General features: G+C 43.7%; 2 pseudogenes; one reads left to right on the forward strand and one right to left on the reverse strand.

Moving 5' to 3' along the window:
• Window positions 1–4,450: 4,450 nt before the first annotated feature.
• Window positions 4,451–5,340, forward strand: LOC148723536 (small subunit ribosomal RNA; annotated as a pseudogene; the record flags this gene model as incomplete).
• Window positions 5,341–6,950: 1,610 nt separating this feature from the next.
• LOC148723537 (small subunit ribosomal RNA) lies at window positions 6,951–7,841 on the reverse strand (annotated as a pseudogene; the record flags this gene model as incomplete).
• Window positions 7,842–16,305: the final 8,464 nt, after the last annotated feature.

The raw sequence follows: 16,305 nt of genomic DNA on the forward strand, positions 1-16,305 counted from the left end.
TAGGGACTTATTCGCCAGTCGGTCAGCAACTCAGGTAACAAGTCAGAGAGCCAGTCAAATAACATTGAGTCATGCAGTCAGTCCACAAGACACTCAGCCAGTTAGTCACCAGGCAGTTACTCTCTCAGTCAGCAGTCGGTCAGCAAGTTAGTTAACTGGTTAGATAGCCAACCAAGTACCACTAAGTCAGCCAACCATTCAGTCAGTGACTCAGTAAACCAGCCAGTCAGCATCTCAATCACCATTCAACTAGGCACTTAGTCAGAAGTCGGTCACCAAGTTGGTTAACCAGTCAGAGAGCAAGTCAAGTGCCACTGAGCCAGTCAACCATTCATTAATCGAGACAGTCAACCAGCCAGTCGGCCAGTCAGTCAGTAGTCAATTATTCGCGACATAGTCCCCATTTGATCAGCAAGTCGACTAATCAGACAAATAGCCAGTCAAGTACCATTGAGTCACTCAGTCTTTCAATCAGCCACTCAGTGAACGAGTCACCTAGTCACCAGTCCATTAGCTGACCAGTCACCAGTTGTAAACCAAGTCAGTTAACCAGTCAGATATCCAGTCCAGTAATATTATGTCAATCAGCCTTTCAGTCGACCAGTCAGTCAATCAGGCAGTCAGCCAGTCAGTCAGCAATCAATGACCCACTCGCTCGCCAGTCGGTTCGCAAGTCAGACAGCCAATCAGATAGCCAGTCAAGTACCACTGGGTTAGAAAACTTTTCAGTCAGTCGCTCTGTCAACCAGCCAGGCAGCCAGTCAGTCACCAGTCAATTAGCCACTCAGTCACCAGTCGATCAGCAAGTTAGTTAACCTGTCAACTCCCAATGGTTCAGTCAACCTTTCTATTAGCCGGTCAGTCAAGAGGACAGTCACCAATCGATAGGCAAGTCAGGTAAATGGTCAGCTAGTCAAGTGCCACTGAGTCAGCCAACCATTCGGTCACTTACTCAGTCAACCTGCCAGTCATTATCTCGATCACCATTCAGCTAAGCACTTGGTCGCCAGTCGATCAGCAACTCAGGTAACTAGTCAGACAGCCAGTTAAGTAACATTGAGTCATCCAGTCAGTCCACAAGACACAGCCAGTTAGTCACCAGGTTAGTCGGTTAGATACTCAGTCAGCAGTTGGTCAGCAAGTTAGTTAACCGGTTAGATAGCCAAGCAAATACCATTGAGTCATTCAACCATTCAGTCATTCACTTAGTCAAGCAGCCAGTCAGAATCTCAATCACCATTCAACTAGGCACTTAGTCACAAGTCAGTCACCAAGTTAGTTAACAAGTCAGATAGCAAGTCAAGTGCCACTGAGCGAGTCCACCATTCATTAACCGAGTCAGTCAGCCAGCCAGTCGGGCAGTCAGTCAGCAGTCTTTTATTTGCGACCAATTGGGCAGCAGGTCAACCAACTAGACAGATGGCCAGTCAAGTACCATTGAGTAACTCAGTCTTTCAATCAGCCACTCAGTCAATGAGTCACTTACTCATTAGTCAACTAGCCGATCAGTCACCAGTTGTTCAGGAAGTCAGTTAACCAGTCAAATATCCAGTCCAACACCATTAAGTCCGTCAACCTTTCAGTCGGCCAGTCAGTCAATCAAGCAGTCAGCCAGTTATCCAGCATTCAATGAGCCATTCGCTCACCATTCGATTCACATGTCTGACAACCAGTCAAATAGCCAGTCAAGTACCACTGGGTCAGACAACTTCTTAGTCAGTCGGCTAGTCAACCAGCCAGTCAGCCAGTCAGTCACCAGTCAATTAGCCACTCAGTCACCAGTCGGTCAGCAATTAAGTTAGCCTGTCAAGTGCCAATGGTTCAGTCAACCTTTTCGTTAGCCGATCAGTCAACACGCCAGTCACCAGTCAATTACCTTCAGTCACCAGTCGGTAACCCGGTCAGTTACCCAGTCAGATGGCCAGTCAAGTACCATTGAGCAGTCAACGTTTCAGTCATCTAGGCAGTCAACAGGGCAATTAGACACTCATTCACGAATCTGTCACGATGTTAGGTAACGAGTCACAGCCAGTCAGCTTCAACACACTGATTCAACCAATCAGTCAGAGAGTCACTCGTCACTCAGCAACCGGTAGGTGGTCACCCAGTCTAATATCAGCTAGTATGGCAACCAGTCAGTCACCTTTGTTTTGCCAGTCACTCACCTGTCGGCCAACAACTTAGTAAAAAACAGTCAACCAAGTCTCTAAGGAAACAATAAAATCTGGTTGATACTTGATGTTTCCTTGGGAATTTGGCCAGAGAGTGTAATGGGTCAAGTCTTGCTCAGTTCACGCTGAAAACACGGTTATGCAAAAAGTATCCGCAGACAACCCAAAAGCAGTTTATTTTACTAGATTGCATTGAAACCTGTAAGAAAATACTATACTTTGCTTAATACTCGGTTTTCCTGCAAAACTTGGTTAGAGCGTGAAAGGGGTCAAGTCTTGCTCAACTCACCCTGAAAGCACGATTTTGCAAAATTTATTTGCAAAGAAGCCAAAAGCAATCTTTTTTACTACATTGCATCGAAATCTAAGAGAAAACGCCAAAATTTAGTTGAGACCCGATCTTTCCTGCAAAATTTGGCCAGAGAGTGATATGTGCCAAATTTTGCTCAGCTGTGGCTCAAGCCACGGTTTTACGATAAGGTATCTACGAACAAGCCAAATCCAACTGTTTTCATCAGATTGTATTAAAATTTATAAGAAAACACTAAAAGTTGGATGAAACACGATGCTTCCTGCGAAATTTGGCCACAGAGTGGAATAGGTCGTCTTTCTCAAATCTCGCTGAGAACTCGGTTTTGCAAAAAAGTATCTGCAAACACGTCAAAACCATTTTTTTTGGAGAGATTGTGTTCAAATTGCTAAAAAGAAATGTGGTTGATACTTTATGTTTCCTGGGATATTTAGCCGGAGAGTGAAATGGGTCAAGTCTTGCTGAACTCACTCTGACAACAGGCGTTTGCAAAAAGTATCTGCAAACAACCAAAAAGTAATTTGTTTGACTAGATTGCAATGAACTCTGCAAGAAACCACTAAAATTTCCTTCATACCTGGTGTTTCCTGCAAAACTTGGCCAGAGAGTAAAATGGGTGAATGGCTCAACTCACTCTGAAAACACGCTTTTGCAAAAAGTATTTGCAAACAACCCAGAAGCGCTTTTTTTTTACTAGATTGCATTAAAATCTGTAACAAAACACAAAAATTTGCTTAACACCCGGTGTTTCCTGCAAAACTTGGCCAGACAGTGAAATAAGTCAAGACTTGCTCATCTCACGCCAAAAACATGGTTTTGCAAAAATTATCTGTAAAGCCAAAACAATTTTTTTGACTAGATTGTATCGAAATCTGAAAGAGAACGCTAAAATTTGGATGATACCCGATCTTTCCAGCAACATTTGGACAGAGAGTAAAAATTTGCCATGTCTTGCTGAACTCATGCTGAAAAGACAGTTTTCCACAATGTATCTACGAACAAGGCAAATCCAATTTTTTTGACCATATTGTAATGAAATCTATAAGAAAAAACTAGAATTTAGTTTAAACACGATGTTTCCTGCGAAATGTGGCCACAGTGAGAAATGGGTTAAGTCTTGTTCAACTCAGGCTAAGAACTCGGATTTATAAAAGGTATCTGCAACTTGCCAAAACCAATTGTTTTCAACAGATCATTACAAAACATGTAAGAAAACACTAACATTATGGTTTAGCGTTAGGGTCAGGGTTAGCGTTATACGGTTGGGGTAAGAATAAATTATTGGATGGATGAGCCTAGAGAAATTTTACTAACCCTAGCCGTAGCCCTCAGGGGATAGGGTTAGGGAAGAATTAGGATTACAGTTAGGAATATGGATAGTATTAAACTCCGGTTAGATTGGAGTTAGGGTTAGATTAGGATGACGGTTAGGAATAAAATTACAGTTAGGGTTAAATTTTATAACTTTTAGGCATAACTTTTAGGATAACTTTTAACCGTTAGGTTAGGGTTAGGGTTATATTACGATGAGGTTTAGGAATAAAATTACAGTTAGGGTTAATTTGATAACTTTTAGGCATAGGGATAGGTATAAATTAAAGTTGGGGTTAGGGTTAGGGTTAGGAATATGGATAGCATTTTCCTACATGCTATATTTAGAGTCTAACCGCGTTCTGTTGGGGCAGCATGTCAGGAGATGGCACGGGGTAGTTGTACGCGGAAAAGACGTGGCATACATAGAGTTTTGTCCGCGCTGGGCAAATTAAGAGAGAAGGCCCGATCGCTCGGCGACCTTTGATAAAGCCGCCTTGACGGGGGAGCAACGAGCCAAGGCGCGATAATTAGGTGGCCTTTCACTGGCTGAGCGTTGGAAAGAACGGAGGGTGCGGCATCGTCCGCTGGTGGGAGAGTCTTGTGGCCGGAGTTTGAGTTGTTTTATTCGCGACTGACTCCGATATCGGATAGCTACCTTGTGTATCCTGCCAGTAGTCATATGCTTGTCTCAAAAATTAAGCCATGCATGTCTAAGTATAAGCACTAGTACTGTGAAACTTCGAATGGCTCATTAAATCAGTTATCGCTTATTTGATTGTACCCTTACTACTTGGATAACCATAATAATTGTAAAGGTTACAGTTGCCAAAAGTCCCGACTGTCTTCGGAAGGGATGTATTTATTAGAGTAAAAGCCAATGCAGATTTTGCCCGGTGTTGTGCTGAGTCATAGTAACTAATCGAATCGCACGGCGTTTGCGCTGGCGATGTTTTATTCAAATATCTATCCCATCAACTGTCGATGGTAAGGTAGTGACTTACCATGGTTGCAACGGGTGACGAAGAATTAGGGTTCGATTCCGGAGAGGGAGCCTGAGAAACGGCTACCACATCCAAGGAAGGCAGCAAGCGCGCAGATCACCCAATCCTGACTCAGGGAGGTAGTGACAAGATATAACAATACAAGGCTTTTGCAAGTCTTGTAATTGGAATGAGTACAACCTAGATCCTTTAACGAGGATCCACTGGAGGGTAAGTCTGTTGCCAGAAACCGCTGTAATTCCAACTTCAATAGCGTATATTAAGGTTGTTGCAGTTATAAAGCCCCTAATTGGATCTCGGGATAGCCCGGCCGGTCTACCCGAAGATACGTTACTGGCCGAGATTTTCCCTCTCGCAGAGACTGGGTGTGCTCTTACCTGAGGGTGCTCGGGATTTGGGACGTTTACTTTGAAAAAGTTAGAGTGTTTAAAGCAAGCCGGTGCATGAATACGTAAGCCTGGAATAATGGAATAGGACTTTGGTTCTAAAAAGACGTAAAGACAGCAGAGTGACAATAACTCTCAAAAAAGAAACAACAACTTTGAATTTAAATTTACAACACATGTCATGACATTGTAATGTCATCTTCAGTTGGAAATGAGCATTTAACTGTTGTACATTTGAATATAAATTAAGGGACGTTACACACAACGTGTCCGGGCTTACGTTATATTTGAATGTAAAAACGCGAAAAATGTAATTAGCACGCGCCTGACTAGATCAGAAAATAACTAAATAAATATAGTAATAATAAAAATAGATTACAAGACTAAGGAACAACATAATTAAAAGGAAAGAGACAATTCTAGGTTTTTCAATTGCTGATTAAGGATGGGTTTTTCCCACTTAATATGCAATGCCTCTTTGATCTTAATTTGGTATTTTGAAGCGGCAGAATCTAAGATCGTGAAAGATTCAGTATCACAAGAGTCAAGACAGGCCCTTGATGATTGCAGGTGCTTGTGAATATGCGAAGTTTTGAGAATACTTCTACCGAAGTAAGCAAAGCTGAGTTGGATTTGAATTTTCTTAAAAACTGTTTATCCTTCAATGTGTTTCCGATGTTCATCTGTTTTCAACTGCCTAACATAAGTAGATATGATGTACATGCTATTTGAAAACGCCTATTAAGAAGTGCTTTCGCCAAACGAAGAAAGGAACTCTGCAAGTTAACCATAGTAAGAGACAGATTAGCGGTGCATATCAATGGCATTGTCAGCAACATCGATGGATACATCCTCCATGGAACTCTTAAATATAATGTAAAGAAGGCTGTGAAAAGTGTTATCGCCACTCACGAGAAGACACTTAGAAAGTGTAACGCGAAACATGGTTCTACCGTTTGCTTCAACGGAGACAGTCACCAACCTCTCGTCGCACAATCTGACGTCCGAAAAATTGGAAATACTTAAATATGGTCCCTCACACTCTATCTGTCCTCCTAACATAAGCAAAACGGATGTCTTGTCTTGTTTTGAGCTGATTAATCGCACCATGGTCAGAAATCTACTCGACAGAGGGCTAAAGGGAAAACTGGTCGCAGACCTTTCTCATCTTGCCCATTCGTACATTTCTTCCCACCAACCTTCTGCAGCGGACTTAAAGAAATGTAGGATACTAAAGGATTTGAGGAAGAACAAGGACATTGTAATACTGAAGCCTGACAAACGAAATAGCTTGATATTCATGGACAGGAAAGTCTACGAAGAAGGTATTTTTTCCATTATCAGAGACACTTCTAAGTTTAAGGTTAATGATAACGATCCTACATTACAAAGGGAGGGTAAATTACAACGTTTTTTAAGAGCGCATAAAAATAAGGGCCACTTAGAAAAAGATATGTGTGATATCTATCCAACTGGTTCTCAACCAGCCAGGTTTTATGGGCTACCTAAAATGCACAAGGCTCGGCAGCCTAATGAAACACCTCCTTTTCGACCCATACTATCTTCAGTAGGTACCTACATTTACAATTTATCTAAAATCCTTTGTAATCTTCTAGAGCCACATGTCCCGCGTGAATACAACGTCCGCGACACGTTTTCATTTGTACATGAAATCAACCAGTTAACAACCTTAGGGAAGTTCATGTTATCTTTCGATGTTGGGAGTTTGTATCTTTTGATGTCGAAACATGTCTTGTAAATTTAAATTCAAAGTTGTTGTTTCTTTTTTGAGAGTTATTGTCACTCTGCTGTCTTTACGTCCTTTTAGAACCAAAGTCCTATTCCATTATTCCATGCTTACGTATTCCCGCACTGGCTTGCTTTGAACAGTCTCATTTTTTAAAAGTAAACGTTTCAGATCCCGAACACACTCAGGTAAGAGCACACCAAGTCTCTGCGAGGACAAAACGCTTGGCTAGTAACCTACCTTGGGGCAGACCGGCCGGGCTATCCCAAGATCCAATTGACGGCTTCTTAACTGCCTCAACTTTAATGTACGCTATTGGAGCTGGAACTACCGCGGTTTCTGGCAACAGACTTACCCTCCAATGGATCCTCGTTAAAGGATTTAGGTTATACTCATTCCAATTGCAAGACTTGCAAAAGCCTTGTATTGTTATATCTTGTCCCTACCTCCCTGAGTCAGGATTGGGTAATCTGCGCGCCTGCTGCCTTACTTGGATGTGGTAGCCGTTTCTCAGGCTCCCTCTCCGGAATCGAACCCTAATTCTTCGTCACCCGTTGCAACCAATGGTAAGTCACTACCTTACCATCGACAGTTGATGGAATAGATATTTGCATAAAACATCGCCAGCGCAAAGACCGTGCGATTCGATTAGTTACTATGATTCACCACAACACCGGGCAAAATCTACATTGGTTTTTACTCTAATAAATACATCCCTTCCGAAGACAGTCGGGACTTTTCGCAACTGTAACCTCTAGAATTACTACGGCTATGCAAGTAGTAACGGTACAATCATATAAACGATAACTGATTTAATGAGCCATTCGAAGTTTCACAGTACTAGTGCTTATACTTAGACATGCATGGCTTAATCTTTGAGACAAGCATATGACTACTGGCAGGATACACAAGGTAGCTATCCGATATTGGAGTCAGTCGCCAATAAAACAACTCAGGCTCCGGCCACAAGCCTCTCCCACCAACGGACGATGCCGCACCCTCCGTTCTTTTGAACGCTCAGACAGTGAAAGGGCACCAAAAGATTGCGCCTTGGCTCGTTGTTCAGCCGTCAAGGCGGCCCAATCAAAGGTCGCCGAGCCATCGGGCCTTCTCTTTTATTTTGCCCAACGCAGACAAAACTCTATGTATGCTACGTCTTTTCCGCGTACAACTACCCCGTGCCATTTCCTGGCATGCTGCCCCAACAGAACCCGATTAGACTCTGAAGGTAGCATGTAGGAGAATACTATCCATATTCCTAACCCTAACCCTGATCCTAACTCTCAACCCTAATGTTAGTGTTTCCTTACATATTTTGTAATGATATATTGAAAACAATTGGTTTTGGCAAGTTTGCAAATACCTTTTGCAAATCCGAGTTCTTAGCCCTAGTTGAACAAGACTTGACCCATTTCTCACTGTGGCCATATTTCGCAGGAATATCGTGTTTAAACTAAATTCTAGTTTTTTCTTATAGATTTCATTACAATCTGGTCCAAAAATTTGGATTTGGCTTGTTTGTGGATACATTGTGGAAAACTGTCTTTTCAGCTTGAGTTGAGAAAGACTTAACAAATTTTATGTTACTGGAGAGATCGGGTATCATCCAAATCTTAGCGTTGTCTTTCAGATTTCGATGCAATCTAGTCAAAAAAATTGTTTTGGCTTCTTTGCAGATACCTTTTGCAAAGCCGTGTTTTCGGCGTGGGATGAGCAAGTCTTGACTTATTTCACTGTCTGGCCAAGTTTTGCAGGAAACACCGGATTTTAAGCAAATTTTTGTGTTTTGTTACAGATTTCAATGCAATCTAGTAAAAAAAGAGCTTTTGGGTTGTTTCCAAATACTTTTTGCAGGAGCGTATTTTCAGAGTGAGTTGAGCATGACTTTACGCATTTCACTCTCTGGCCAGATTTTCAGGAAAGACCAGGTATGAAGGAAATTTTAGTGGTTTCTTACAGAGATCAGTGCAATCTAGTCAAGCAAATTACTTTTTGGTTGTTTGCAGATACTTTTTGCAAACGCCTGTTGTGAGAGTGAGTTCAGCAAGACTTGGCCCATTTCACTCTCTGGCTAAATATGCCAGGAAACATAAAGTATCAATCACATCTTTTTTTTAAGAAATTTGAACAAATTCTCTCCAAAAAGCTTGGTTTTGACGTGTTTGCAGCTACTTTTTTGCAAAACCGAGCTGTCAGCGATATTTGAGAAAGACGGACTATTCCATTCTGTGGCCACATATCGCAGGAAACATCGTGTTTCATTCAAATTTTAGTGTTTCCTTATAAATTTTAATACAATCTGATGAAAACAGTTGGAGTTAGCTTGTTCGTAGATACTTTATCATAAAATCGTGGTTTGAGCCACAGCTGAGCAAACTTTAGCACATATCACTCTCTGGCCAAATTTTGCAGGAAAGATCGGGTCTCAACCAAATTCTGGCGTTTTCTCTTAGATTTCGCTACAATGTCGTCAAAGAGATTGCTTCTGGCTTCTTTGTAGATAAATTTTGCAAAACCATGCTTTCAGCGTGAGTTGAGCAAGACTTGACCCCTTTCACCCTCTAACCAAGTTTTGCAGGAAAACCGGGTATTAAGCAAATTTAAGTATTTTCTTACAGATTTTAATGCAATCTAGTAAAATAAACTGCTTGTGGGTTTCTTGCGGATACCTTTTGCATAACCGTGTTTTCAGCGTGAACTGAGCAAGACGTGACCCATTTCACTCTCTGGCCAAATTCCCAAGGAAACATCAAGTATCAACCACATTTCATTGTTTCCTTAGAGACTGCCTGACCGACTGGTTGACTGTTTTTTACTAAGCTGCTGTCCGACAGGTGAGTGACTGGCATATCAAAGTTGACTAACTGGCTGACTGACTGGTTGACATACTAGCTGGTATCACACTGGCTGACTACCTACCGGTTGCTGAGTGACGAGTGACTCTGACTGATTGGTTGAATCAGTGTGTTGAAGCTGACTGGCGGTGACTCGTTACCTAACTTCGTGACAGATTCGTGAATGAGTGTCTAATTGCCTTGTCGACTGCCTAGATGACTGAAACGTTGACTGCTCAATGGTACTTGACTGGCCATCTGACTGGGTAAGTGACCGGGTTACCGACTGGTGACTGAAGGTAATTGACTGGTGACTGGCTTGTTGACTGACCGGCTAAAGAAAAGGTTGACTGAACCATTGGCACTTGACAGGCTAACTTAATTGACTAGTGAGTGACTGGTTGGTTGACTGGCCGACTGACTAAGAAGTTGTCGGACCAAGTGGTACTTGGCTGGCTATCTGACTGGTTGTCTCATCTGCGAATCGACTGGTGAGGGAATGACTCATTGAATGCTGACTAACTGGCTGACTGCCTGAATGACTGTCTGCCCGACTGAAATGTTGATGGATTTATTGGTATTGGACTGGATATCTGACTGGTTAACCGACTTGCTGAACAACTGGTGTATGATCGGCTAATTAACTAATGATTAAGTGAGTCATTGACTGAATGGCTGATTAAAAGACTGATTTACTCAATGGTACTTGACTGGCTATCAGTCTGGTTAGTCGACTTCCTCCCCAATTGGTCGCGAATAATAGACTGCTGACTTACTGGCCGACTGGCTGGTTGACTGACTCGGTTAATGAATGGTTGACTCGCTCAGTGGCACTTGATTTGCTATCTGACTTGTTAACTAACTTGGTGACCGACTTGTGACTAAGTGCCTAGTTGGATGGTGATTGAGATGCTGACTGGCTGGTTGACTCAGTGAATAACTGAATGCTTGAATGATTCACTGGTATTTGCTTGGCTATCTAACCGGTTGACTAACTTGCTGACCAACTGCTGACTGAGTGACTAACCGACTAACCTGGTGACTAACTGACTGTGTCTTGTGGACTGACTGAATGACTCAATGGAATTTAACTGGCTGTCTGACTAGTTACCTGAGTTGCTGATCGACCGGCGACCAAGTGCTTAGCTGAATGATGATTGAGATGGTGACTGGCAGGTTGACTGAGTGAGTGACTGAATGGTCGGCTGACTTAGTGGCACTTGACTGGCTATCTGGCCAGTTACTTGACTTGCTGATCGACTGGTGACTAACTGGCTGAGTGCCTGGTCGACTGAGTGGATGACTGGCTGGTGGTACTTGACTGTCTTTCGTACAGGTTAACTGACTTGCTGCCTGAGCGCGATGTTAACCGAGTGGTAACTGACTGGTTATTGACTGATGGTTAACTGGCTGATTGTTAACTTGCTTACTTACTTATACCCCAACGGCTGCCTAACTAGCTAACTGATTGTTTATCTAACTGCTTGAGTGACTGGTTAAGTGAGTGGTTGTCCGACTGATTGAGTTAATGGTTACTAACTGATTGACGGGTAAACTAACTAACTGATACCTAACCAGCTGACTGACTGGTTGAGTGACCCGCTTGTGCCTCACTAGCCCTCCGACTTGTCGACCGACATGGTGACCGACTACCGACGAACCAATTAACTGGTGACGGACATGTGAACTAACTGGTTGGTACCTGAGCGGGATACTGTATGTCTAACTGACTGACTGAGTTAAAGGTTCCCGAGCCTTTAACTGGTGACTGACTGATTGAATAAATCACTGGTAGCCGACTGGCGATCTGACTTGTTGACGGACGCACTGACTGGGAATCGATTGGGTAATTAACTGGTAACTGACTGGTTAATTGGTTGAATGACGCACTACTAGCTGACCACCCTATTAACTGGTTCCCTATGTGGTCGGCTGACTGGTTAACTAAACTTCTGACGAATTGTTGACTCACCAGTTAACTGACTTCTTAAATGCGTGTATGGTGACGTGGTGACCGACTTGTCGACTAACTCACCGGTACGTGATCTGCTGACTAACCGGTTGACTGAGCTACCGGTTCCTTAACGGCTGACTAATTGGGTTCCTAACTGGTTGACTGACTGAACGACTTCAAGATTATTGACTGGCGAGTGACTAACTTAACGGGAATCCTGAGATTTTGACATCCTTGCTGACTCATTTATTGGTACTTAACTCGCTTACTTTCTGGTTGAGCGACTCTTTAACTGACTGGTTGAATGACTTTTTGACTGGCTGGGTGATTGGCTTGCTGACAGACTTATTAGTGGGTAAATACTGTCTTTCCGTCTAATGGGTTGACGGAATCACTGGTACCTGACCGCACTCTGACTTGTTGACTGACACATTGGCTCCTGAGGCCTCTTTGATTGGTCGACTGATGGGTTGACTGACCTTCAAACCGACTGGCGACTGAAAAGCTGGGTGAGTGGCTGGTGGACAGACTGGATGACTGGATGATTGAAGTGTTACTTGACTGGTTACCGAACTGGTCAACCGCCTTGCCAAGCGACTGGCGACTGCGTGGTATTTTGAATCGTGACTGACCAGCTCACTGGCTAGTTTACTGACTCGCTGTCTGAATGTTTGAGTAACGCAGTCCTACTTAAATGGTTATCTGACTAACTGATTTGCTGGCAGACTTGTGATTGAGTAGCTAATTGACGGGTGGCTGATGGCCTGACTGGCCGTTTGACTAATTTGCCCTCTGAATGGGTGACTGTTTGAGTGATATTTCTCTGGTTAACTGACCTGCTGAGTGATTCGTTACTGTATGGCTAATTGAATGGTGACTGACTGGCTGACTGCGTGGTTGTCTGAAAGGCTGAGTACCCCAATGGTACCTGACTGGCTATGTGACTGATTAACTGACTTTGTTACCGACTAGTGACTGCCAGGCTAATCGAGTACTGAGTGACTGGCACTAGACTGGCTATCTAGCAAGTTAACTGTGGTCCTCATCTTGCGGTGACTTGGAAGCTATTTTAGTGTTGACTGTCTCGCTTGTTGACTGACTGGGTGACTTACTGTTTGACTGACGGAAAAGTACTTGGTATGCTATTTACTTGGTTAGCTGGTTTGCACAGCGAATGGCTCACTGATTTACCGCTACTTGACTGGGTATCTGATTGGTAAACTGACCTGCTGACCGATCAGTGACTAATTCACCCACTGACTGGTGACTGACTGGCTGGTTTACCGACTGGATGACTAAATAGTTGACTGACTCACTGGTACTTCACTGGCTATCTGACCTGTTAGCTGAGTTGCTCACGGACTGGTGACTGATTGGCCTATCTACTAGTCACTTACTGCCTGGTTGACTTATTGTATGACTGAAAGCTCGACTGAGTCAGTTGCACTTCACTAATTATCGGAGTAGTTAAGTGACTTCCTCACCGATTGGTGAATTGGTAATTAATGGGCTGGTGACTGACATGCTGACTGAAAAACGACGGGCTAATTGATGGTCAGCAAGTCACTTAACTACTCCGATAGTTAGTGTGGTGCAACTGAGTCAGTCTAGCATTTAGTCATACAATAAGTCATCCAGCCAGTGAGTGACCAGTAGGTAGGCCAGCCAGTCACTGGTGAGTCAGCAACTCAGTTAAAAGGTCAGTTAGCCAGTCAAGTACCACTGAGTCAGTCAACCATTTAGTCATCCAGTCAGTCAACCAGCCAGTCTGTCACCAGTCAATGGAAGACGCAGTCACCGGTCGGTCAGCAAGTCAGTTAACCAGTCACATACCCAGTTAGGTACCAGTGAATCAGTAAACCATTAGCTGAGCAAATAAGTGAACCAAGTAAATAATCACTCAAGTACCAATAAGTCAGTGACCCAGTCAGTCGACAAGCGAGACAGTCAATACTAAAATAGCCTCCAGGTCACCACTCGGTGAGCAACTTAGTTAACTAGTTAGATAGCTGGTCTAATACCATTCAGCTTGTCAACCTCTCAGTCAGCCAGTTAATCAGCACTCAATTAGGCACGCAGTCACCAGTCGGTAACTAAGTCAGTTAACTAGTCACATACCCAGTCAGGTACGATTAGGGTAGTCAACCCTTTATTTAGCCAGTCAGACAACCAAGCAGTCAGCCAGTCAGTAACCATTCAATTAGCCACTCAGTAACGAATCGCTCAGCAGGTCAATTAATCAGACAAATATCACTTTAACAGTCACCCATTCAGAGAGTAAACTGGTCAATCGTTCAGTCAGGCCGTCAATCACCTGTCAATTGGCCACTCAATCACAAGTCGGCCAGCAATTCAGTTCACCAGTCAGTTAACCAGTAAAAGTGGACTGGGTCACTCAAACATTCAGACAACGAGTGAGTAAACCAGCCAGTCATCTGGTAAGTTACAACGGAAAAGGCGACGCAGTCGCGAGTCGTTCGGTAAGTTGGTTAACCAGTCCGATAACCAGTCAAGTACCACTTAGTCATTCAACCATTCAGTCATCCAGTCAGTCCACCAGCCACTCACTCAGCCACTCAGCCACAAGTCGGTAAGCAAGTCAGTCAACCCATAAGTCAACCAATGACATAGGCGTCAGGAACCAATGAGTCAGTCAACTAGTCAGTCATTTGGTAAGGTACTACTGACGAGGTCGACCAGTCAGTCAGCCAGTCAGCCAGTCAGCCAGTCACAGCTTTGTTAGCTAGTCAGTCACAAGTCGCTCATTAAGTCAGTCACCAGTCAATTAGCAAGGTGGTAAACCAACCAGTAAGCTGGTTACTTGTCAGTAAGTCAGATAGTCAATAAGCCGTGCATTGATTAATGGGTCAGCAACCCAGTCAACCATTGAGATACACAGTTGGATACCAGTGATTCACTGAAGCAATTGGTGAACTAGTCAATAAGCCAATCACCTATGGGTCAGCCAGTTAGCGTAACAGTTTGTCAACCCATCAGGTACTAGCAAGTCTGTCACTCAGTCTGTCACTCAGCCACACAGTGAGCAGTTTGCTAACCACTCAGTTAGTCAAACCATTACTAGTCGTTCAGTAAGGTAGTCAACAAGTCAGTCGGTCAGGTACCAGTGATTAGTTCAAACCATTAGACGGTCAGGCAGTGATCACACACCAATAAGTCTGTCAGCAAGTCAATCACGCAGCCAGTTAATTAGTCATTTAACCCGTCAGTCAATCAGTCGCTCAACCAGGAAGTCGGTAGTGAACAATCAGCCAGTAAACCATCAGTCACTAACCCGTTAGTTGCCACTCCGCTAACATCGCACTTAGAAAGCAAGTCAATAAGTCTGATAACCAGTCACGTACCACTAAGAAAGTCAACCATTCAGTCAACCAGTCAGTCCGCCAGGCACCTAGCCAGCTATTTGCCAGTCGGTCAGGAAGTCAGGTAACTGTTCAGATAGCCAGTCAACTGCCACTGAGTAGGCCCACCATTCAGTCACTCACTCAGTCAACCTGCCAGTCAACATCTCAATCACCATTCAGCAAGGCACTTAGTTGCCAGTCGGTCAGCAACTCAGCTAACTAGTCAGACAGCCAGTCAAGTACCATGGAGTCATCCAGTCAGTCCACATGACACTCAGCCAGTTAGTCACCAGGCAGTTAGTCACTCAGTCAGCAGTCGGTCAGCAAGTTAGTTAACCGGTTAGATAGCCAAGCAAGGACCACTGAGTCAGCCAACCGTTCAGTCAGTTACTCAGTTAACCAGCCAGTCAGCATCTCAATTACCATTCAACGAGGCACTTAGTCACAAGTCGGTCACGAACTTAGATAACCAGTCAGATAGCAAGTCAAGTGCCTCTGAGCCAGTCAACCATTCATTAATCGGGTCAGTCAACCAGCCAGTCGACCAGTCAGTCAGTAGTAATTTTATTAGTGACGTAGGGTTCATTTAATCAGCACGTCGACTAACCAAACACATAGCCAGTCAATTACTATTGACTTACTCAGTCTTTCAATCAGCCGCTTGGTCAGCGAGTCGCTTAGTCACCAGTGAATTAGCGGACCAGTCACCAGTTGTACACCAAGTCAGTTAACCAGGCAGATAAACAGTCCAGTACCATTAAGAAAGTTTACCTTTTAGTCGGCCCGTAAGTCAATCAGGCAGTGAGCCAGTCAGTCAGTGCGATGTTAGCCGGGTGGCAACTGACTAGTTACTGACTGATGGTTTACTGGCTGATTGTTAACTAGTTCAACGGCTGACTAACTTGCTAAATAATTGGTTATTTAGGTGCTTGAGTAACTAGTTGAGTGAAAGGTTGTCCGACTGACTGAGTTAATGGTTACTGACTAATTGACGGGTAAACTAACTCACTAATACCTGACTGGCTGACTGACTGGTTGAGTGACTCGCTCGTGCCTCACTAGCCCTCTCACTTGTTGACTGACATGGTGACCGACTACCCACAAACTAATTGGCTGGTGACGGAATTCTGATTTAACTAGTTGGTAACTCAGCGAGATACTGAATGTTTAACTGACTGAGTGTGTTAAAGGTTCCTCAGCCGATTTACTGATTGATTGACTGACTC

This window comes from Stylophora pistillata, chromosome 9 (assembly GCF_964205215.1).
Source record: "Stylophora pistillata chromosome 9, jaStyPist1.2, whole genome shotgun sequence".
Taxonomy (NCBI): domain Eukaryota; kingdom Metazoa; phylum Cnidaria; class Anthozoa; order Scleractinia; family Pocilloporidae; genus Stylophora; species Stylophora pistillata.